Genomic DNA, 8,465 nt, shown 5'->3' on the forward strand with positions numbered 1-8,465 from the left:
CGAGATCTCGTCTTGAGAAAACAATTTGATTTCAAGATGAAAACAGCAGAACAGGGGAGACTTAAAAAATAGAACAGAAAACAGGCTGGAGAGGTGGTTCAGTGGTTAAGAGCCCTGTCTCTCCTCAAGAGGGCCTGGGTTCAACTCCCGGCATTCACATGCTGGCTCACAACTGTACCCTGAAACTGGATCTGACACCCTTCCCTGATTTCTGTTGGCTTTACACACGTGGTACCCATACATGCAAGCAAAACACCCATATACATAAAATACACTTAAGAAAACTTTTTTTTAAAGAAAAGGAAGTACACATTTCTTTCCAGAAATGCACATATTTGACCACTGCTAATATTTAATACAAATGTCTTTGCATCCAAACTGCCTATGATTCCAGCACTGGGGAAGCACAGGCAAGAGGATTGCTTCAAATTCAAGGCCAGCATGAGCCACATAGAGAACCCTTACACTTACACACACACACACACACACACACACACACACACACACACCATCACAGAAAAAGACCGACACTTTCTTTAACTTGCCTTTCAAAAACACCTGAGCCTGCAAGTTTCTGTTTCATGGGAGAGCTGGCTCCACTGTCATTTGGCTCTTCTGTCTGACAGCTCTGAGTCTCAGTTTCTCCACAGGCCCAGCATGTTCTGGCACAGTACCCAGTTCAGGGTCAGTGGTAAGGGTTTGATTTCTGTTTCCTGTGGGATCTTCTTCCAGATGGTGATGAAGGACTAGTTTGGGGCATTTGGGGGTTACAATCACACTTCAGGGAACTCCCCTGCTTCCTCTCATGCAAAGGTAGTTTCATTTCTCTAGAGAGGTCATGGTGGGTGGGGCTGAGGCCCACAACAGAGCAAAGTGCAGAAGTCACCCAGGCAAGCAGGTGAACCCCCACCTTTCCTTGGCCTTCTTGATCTCCTTAAGATCTTTGGAGATAAAGATACCTCAGCCTGTCTAAGGTATGTCAAGACCAGACTCCACAGCTGTTCCCCAAAATGGTGCCTGCTTTGCAGAAAGGCTGAAGTTTAATACCTCTGATGCCCTGATGGGTGGCCATGAAAAAGAATCCTAGGCAGAAGGGGCTCTTGAAGAAATCCTTTGCCTGGGGTTGGCTTTGTTTTGCCTGGACTGGATCCTGAATTGGACTGCAGGAGGACCACCCTCTCCTTAATTCTGTCTCATAGTGGAAGACCAAATGCATCTGAGATGAGCTTGCAAGGCTAGGGATGAGGTGTGGTGTCAGAGGCTTGTTTTTAGATCCTAGAGTGACTGACTCCATGTGGGTGCATTTCAACATGGTCCAAGGCAGCTGGAAGGGGCATCCCACCTGCAGGATGAGACAGATGCACGCATCAGTAAGAGTTCATGCAAGCACAAAAGGAAAGTAGGTGGGGCTTATCAATTATATTTTTTATCCTCATAACAATGGTATTTCAGTAATTAACTTTGAACATACCCAGTTGATACTAATGCTTTATCTCTTTGTTTTGGCTGGGAAAAATAGTTTGTCTGCACAGCTAGTAAGCACCATGTGACCCCTGAGCTCAGTGAGGCCCTAGAAGCTCTTATATATAACTCTACCCTGCCACCCTGCCATGTTTGTACCCTAGGATGAAGGTAGCAGTGTTTCCTGGCCCACATGGAAATACTCTGACATTGGGATCTAGCCTTATCTCTGGGAGCAACTGCAGGTGTGTGTGTGTGTGTGTGTGTGTGTGTGTGTGTGTGTGTGTGTGAGAGAGAGAGAGAGAGAGAGAGAGAGAGAGCGCAATTTAGGAGGTAGAGATCTTTGTGATCCTCCAATCCTAGTCCTTATTAAAGGACTTTTATTGGAGATAGAGTCTTATTATGTGTCCCTAGAACTCACTGTGTAGACCAGTTGTCCTTGAATTCACAGCAATCTGTTTGCCTCTGCTTGAGAGCTAGAATTAAATGTGTGCACCTAACATACCCAGCAAAGGACTCCTCATGAAGGAAGAGAGAAAAGTGAGCAGGAGGGAGGAAAGTACAAGGGGGAGAAGAGGGAAGGAGGACAGAGAGATTAAGAAAGAAGAGAGAGAGGGAGATGAAGAAAAAGACAGAGGGGGGGAAGAAGGAGGGAAAGGGGAAGAGGAAAGAAAGTTTTAATTCTCTGGGTCCTGGCTGTTATTACAATGAATTTGTATTTGGCTACCTATCATTGCCCTCTCACCCCAGGCTCCAGGTTGAGGTGTCAGGAATGTCACAGAAGACCTTCCAAACTTGCTTGTGCTTCTCTTCCTTCCCAGATGGGCAGAACCCCATAAGGGAGTCTGGGCAGGGGAGAGGCCTCAAGGAAGCATCCATCCAACACCCAGCACTTTCTGCTTTAAACAAGAGCAACAAGAGACTGTGTTATTAAGTGAATACGAACTTCATCAGCATAGGGTGATAGGGGTTGGGGCACAGGTGGCAGGCAGTATGCAGCAATTAAATTAGGGTTCTGAGGGCCTGATGGCATAGCCTGTAATCCCAAGTCCTCAGGAAGACTGAAAGTTCAAGGACAGACTGAGTAGCCTAGCAAGTCTCAAAATAAAAAGTAAAAAGAGGGCTGGGGCTGTAACACAGTAGACTGTGTAGCATGCATGAAGGTCCTTGGTTCAGTTCTTAGTAGCACAAAAAAGGAAGACAGAGAGGGACAGAAGGGCGAAAGCAAAGGTCATAGGCATGTGATGAGCCCAAGTCCACAACAGCATGTTCATGGAGGCATTTTTGATGCTCCATGGTGCTAGGGTGGGGCATCAGATCTTTCCCCACCCCATCTCTGGCATTGCCAGCCCGCTCCCTCCACTGGACTGGTGACCAGAGGCTTTCCGAGTCTTTGGTGAGATGACTGTGGCTGGGGTGCTGGGGTGCTGGTGGAGGGCTCCATGTGCACAGCTGCTGGACCCTGGCATGTCCTGATGCTATTAAAAATCTCAGCACCACCACCCCATCTCCTGGAGGAAGTCTCTGCATGACAGCCTGCGAAGTAAGCCTGTATCTGAATTTCATCTGCAACCCCGGTTGCCTACAGACAAGCTCAAACCTGCACAGATGGCCCCTCGCACCAAAAAGTAAAAATAACAAAAAGCTGGCGATTCCGAGCCTCCCTTTTTCTCTGGGCAGATGTGCAGCAGCACATTTTGGGAGGCGCACCGTCTGTACCACCACACTGCATCCTCTCCCCTCCTGTGTGTTCACACTTCCCACCCTCTGGCTTGCTCGTGGGTAACAGCTGTGGCCTTTGGACGTGCTTTTAGAAGTACCCGGAGTGTCTGAGCCTTTGTGTGGGATTCGGGATCTAGAGGGGTAAAGTTAAGAGTTGAAAATGCTTCTCTCATTCATTACCCAAGATTGGTCATATGGTATCTATGTGAGGGCTGAAGGGAGAGGCAGAACGGTTAGAATGGGTTAAGTGACCAACTGAAGTAGAGAAGGAACTGCCGTTTAGGCTCGTGCATGCCAAAAGCAGGGGGAACACCAAATCCCAGCTAGCCGTGTTCACTTTCCCTTAGTTGAGAACAAAGGTTCTAAGCCCCAAGATTATAGCTATGGACCAAGACAGACCCAGACAGAAGCCCAGAAAGCAAGAGTCTCTCAGGGTCATCACTGATCAAGAGATGGGGAAAAGTCAGAGCAGGCAAGAGCCTTGCCTTGTACACCATGGAAGACGTGTAGACAGTCTCAACTCTGGTGGATCACGTGACCTGAAGCACCGAATTTCATCCAGAAGTGGTAGTTGGAGTCTTTGGTCTCTAAAGAGTCAGATGAGATACAATTAAAGTGTAACAACTGCCAGGAGGAGAAATAAGAAATGTATGAATTCAGAGAAATAGCTGAGGTATAATTCTACATAGTTTCAGGCGTGGCCCCATCTGAGTGTTGAGAGGTGGTCCCCCTTGTCCAGCCTGGCTTTGTTCTCTGCCGACTTCATTCTCCACTTGGTATTTTCCATTATCTTTAAGGCTGACATTCCTGCCAGCCAGAACTTCCTCCTCAGAATCTCTAGCTGAAGGGTCCCTAATCACTGTGGCCAAGGAATGCAGAGCTGGGGCAGGACAGGCCTGTGGCATGCATCAGTCCCTGGGGCAGAGCTGGAGTCAGCCCATCAGAACTACCTGATTCCACAGAAGGCTGTGGAGGGCTGTCAGCGGTCTGGCAAAAGCAGCAAATACAGAAATAGCACAGAACCTGGTTAAGGCCTGAGCAGTAGCGGAGATGAGCCTGTGAACAGCTGCATCCCGCATTTCACTGCTGTAGCTGGGAAGCCATAGTCATTCATTCTCCAGGAGTTACAGCCATTATGCTGGTCTCAGACTGGCCTGGGGGAAAAGCCTGTCCACCCCTCGTCTCAGCCCTGGGTACAACCCAGCAGGGTTCTGCCGGTTTTTCCTTTTTGCTGTGTCTTGGGGGTTCCCACTGTTTTTGGCTCCCATATTCCTCTTCCTCAACTTCATTCAGGGGGACAGGCCGGGAGGGTCTTCCCTAGCCAAATCTGCAAGCCAGGATTTCTCTACCGAAAGCCTTTATGCACCACGGAGCAAACTCCATGGGATGAGCCCAACACCCCATGGCTGTTCGGGAGGCACAGGGAGAACACACGTGGCTGAATGTGTAGGGGTGCTGGTCAGAGGGCAAGGAAAGACAAAAGGCATCGTCACAAAGAGATACAGAGGCTGATACATGGGCAAATGAATCTGGAGAAAAAGAAAATAATGGAGGAATAATGGAGGCTCAGCAATTTGTCCAAGGTCAGACACTGAGCCTGGCTTCAGGGCCTGCTGCTACACTGAGCTGCCTGGGAGCCTCGGCCGGATTAATGGAATGTCCTATTAACAAGTTCCTGAACCCCCAAACCCGAAATTGGGAGGGGCTCAGGTATGGGTTTTCAAGACCGCAGGACCTAGCCGCCTAAGCCTGCAGAGGGCGCTCATTCCTCCAAGGACTCTTGGCAGCTCAACCTTTCTGCCTGGAGCACGCTTCCTACCAGTCCCAAGCACTCGGGTCCCCCTTTTAGGCCTCCTCAGGCCCGCCAGTCCGGGATGACAGCTTGGCTGGGCCCCACGCCTGGACTGCGCCTTGTACGGCGCCTCCCCCCGGTCACGCGGCACAGATGGGAGAGGAGGAGGACGAGGAGAGGAGAGGAGAGAAGGGAGGCCCTTTGGGGCATAAGGGTAGGAGCCCAATGCATTGGGCGTCGCCTCTGAAAGGGGGTTCTGCGCGTCTTGGGGAGAAGAAAGGAGCGAAGTAACGGAGGAGGGCCTGTCCAGGGAGCAGCGCTGTGGGCCAGGGGTCTGGGCCACCGCGGTGTCTCCGCCACACCCAGGCGGAAACGATCTCGACGGTTTGGCATGCGCCCGCCTCTAGACTGCTGGGGAAGTAGGCACCCTGTCACCTCATTGCTCAAGGAGCAGCAAGCCTCGCCATGTTGGCCGACCACATGCAGCCCCAGGGGCAAGGGCAGGACACAGGAGCCAGGCTCCAGAGCCCCGATAACGCAAGCCCCATAAGTTCGGCTGCCCAAGGCGGATCCTGGTGGCGCCGCTTTCCAGCCACGTGGCTTGGGGCAAATTTCTTTACCTCATCTGTGAAATGGGAGAGCGCGCACATGCGTATGAGGTTGTCACGTAGGGGTTATCTCCGCCCCCTAAGGCCTGGCCGGGCCACAGCTGTCACCATTGCAGCAGGATGGAGGAACTGATGGGGTAGAACCAGGCAGCCCGCGTCCCTCGCCGCTCCAGACCTCCCGGCGCGCGCAAAGCCTACCCGCCTCCTTCTTCCCAGTCCGAGGCCCCGCCCTCCTGGCTCAGGCTGAGCTCCACGTGCGGCGTGTTTACCCACGTGGCCTCAGAACCCGCCCCCAGACTCCGCCTCCGCGCCGGCCCCGCCCCTCGACCCCGCCCCACATTCGTGCGGCTGCGCAGCGCCGAGCTAACGCTACCCGCGGTGAGAACCGAGCGGAGGCGGAGCGCTGTCTGGGCAGGCAGAACTCTGGGCCACCGCGAGACTGCGCGGCGTACCGAGGGGGGGCGGGGCTGGAGGGCAGGGGCGGGGCCAAGCGTGCGCACCCGCTCCCGGGATGGGCATCGCGTGGGCGGAGTCGAAGAGGGCGGGGCTGGAGGGCAGGGGCGGGGCCAAGCGTGCGCACCCGCTCCCGGGATGGGCATCGCGTGGGCGGAGTCGAAGAGGGCGGGGCCGGGGTGCAGCAAGCGCGCAGGCGCCTCGGGACCGGTCTGCTTTCGGACCAGCTTTCCTGGAGCGCCTGTGGGGGAAACGGGCTCTCCTGGTTTCTCTTCTCTTGCTCTCCTGTTGTTTCTCCCTCTCTTCTGGCTTAGTGCAGTGCAGGCCTCCTGCGTCATCCAGTTTGGCTTTTGTGAAACCACTGAGGCTCATTACACCTTTTTCTCCCTCCCTCCCTTGCTTCTCTCAATCCTCCTTTACTCCCACTCCTCTTCCTCTTTCTCTTTTATACTAGGGACTAAACCTAGGCCTCAGGCGTGCGGCGCGTGTGCCCTACTACTAGCCCCACTAGCCCTTTTTACTTTTCCTGTTTAGAAACCAGGTTTGTCTTGTAGTCTCTCCTTAAACACGAGCTAGCCCTAAAGTCACTCTGTATGACCCCTGCCGGCCTCGAATTTGTGATCCTTCTGCCTTAGCTTTCCAAATGGCTGCCATTACAGTCAAGCCCAGCTTCCATAAATCTGTCCATGCAGATCCGAAATAGTGGGAAGATTCCCGTCTTCCGCACTATTTCCCTGGATGCACCACAATCCCTTTTAAGGCAACACGGAAACAGAGGAACCCACCCCTTTTTCTTCTCTGAAATTTGTGTCTCACCTAATCTCTGCAGTGATTGGCACCACAATCCATTTACTCAGGTGGTTTAGGCCTCAGACAAAGGCAATCAGTCTTGATGACTCCGAAATTTAAATACCTCCTCCCGCTGGGGGTGGTAGTGGTTCGAGCCTTTAAACCCAGTGCTGAGGAGGGGGAGGCAGGTGGATCTCTTGAGTTCAAGGTCAGCCTGGTCTACAGGGCAAGTTCCAAGACAGCCAAAACCAAAACCAAAAAAAAAAAAAAAAAAAAACCCGAAGAAGAAGAAAGAAAACCACCTGCCTCTAGGTTCTTGTCTTGGTCTTCCTCAATGAGGTGCTAACCTCTAAACCAAACAAAACCTTTTCTTCCCTTCCCCAGTTTCTTTTGGTCAGAATGTTTTATGCGGCAGCAGAAAGCAAACTAGAACACTCACCTTTAAAAGAATGTAGAGTTTCTATCAGATGATCTACATATTGAATACGATTTCATGTCAAGAGTTCCAATCTAGTTTAGGTTAGGGGATTAGGGAAACGGGGAATCGACAGTGTAGGATAACGATGATCGATACTCTGCTAAGGGCAATTTTGATAAAGAAGAAAGGGAAAGTCTTGCTGTGTTGGTATTATCACAAATTGCAGCGGCGTAGTGAGAGATCGTTGTGCAGAAACAGACAAATAGAATGGTGTACGTACAGAGTCCAGAGTAAATCAATTACACGTGTAAAGAGAGATCAATTATATGCGGAATGTCAGGTGATGAACTGCTATGACGTGAGACACCCGGAATTACCAATTATCATTAAGGGGCTGAGCTTTCCACTGTAGAGAAAAAGTAACGTTGTGTCCATCCTCAAGTCATGTGTGTGTATACATATATATTATACATATATATATAATATATAATATATTATACATATACATACAAACTAGGTTAAATGCCTAATTATGAATGGTGAAATACAACAGTGATGTATTAGTGTGGCGTTTTGAATGAGAATGCCCCCCCATAGGCTCATATGTTTTAATACTTGGTCCCCGGTTGATGGAACTGTTTGGGAAAGCTTAGGAGTTGAGGTCTTGTTGGAGGAGATGTGTCACTGGGCTCTGAGGTTTCAAAAGCCCACAGTCATTCCTAGTTAGCTGCCTCTGCCTGGTGCTTTTGGATCAGGATGTACGCTTTCAGCTGCTGCTCCAGCGCTGTGCCTGCCTAACTGCTGCCATGCTCTCCCCATCTAACCCTTTGAAACTATAAGCCCCAAACAGGCTCTTTTTTTCTATCAATTGCCTTGGTGATGGTGTCTTCACAGCAACAGAAAAGTAACTAAGACAGTTAACATTATGAAGGTGCTCTCTGATAACAATGGATTTCTCTGGGCACAGTGGCACACACCTTCAAGCCCAGCAATAGAGAGGCAGATGCAGGTGGACTATTTGAGTTTGATACCAGCCTGGTCTACATAGTGAGTTCCAGACTACTCAGGGCAGCGTAGTGAAAGCCTGTCTTAAATGACTAAGGCTCAGCTCTTATTTAAATAAGTCTTAAGTAAACAAACAAACTAATACATGAATCAGAGGAAGATGTTTGCCAAGAGAGGGCCTCCCATTCTACAAGGACGTGAAGGGCTCGTGTGTTCT

General features: G+C 50.6%; 1 long non-coding RNA gene across 1 annotated transcript; it reads right to left on the reverse strand.

Annotated features, from left to right (window-relative positions):
* Window positions 1-483: 483 nt before the first annotated feature.
* Window positions 484-5,776, reverse strand: LOC119821163. The gene is made up of 3 exons (XR_005286584.1): window positions 5,596-5,776; window positions 2,207-2,357; window positions 484-1,342 (listed from the first exon to the last, which is right to left on the reverse strand). It is a non-coding gene; the product is annotated as an uncharacterized LOC119821163 (long non-coding RNA).
* Window positions 5,777-8,465: the final 2,689 nt, after the last annotated feature.

Source organism: Arvicola amphibius, chromosome 8 (assembly GCF_903992535.2).
Source record: "Arvicola amphibius chromosome 8, mArvAmp1.2, whole genome shotgun sequence".
Classification (NCBI taxonomy): domain Eukaryota; kingdom Metazoa; phylum Chordata; class Mammalia; order Rodentia; family Cricetidae; genus Arvicola; species Arvicola amphibius.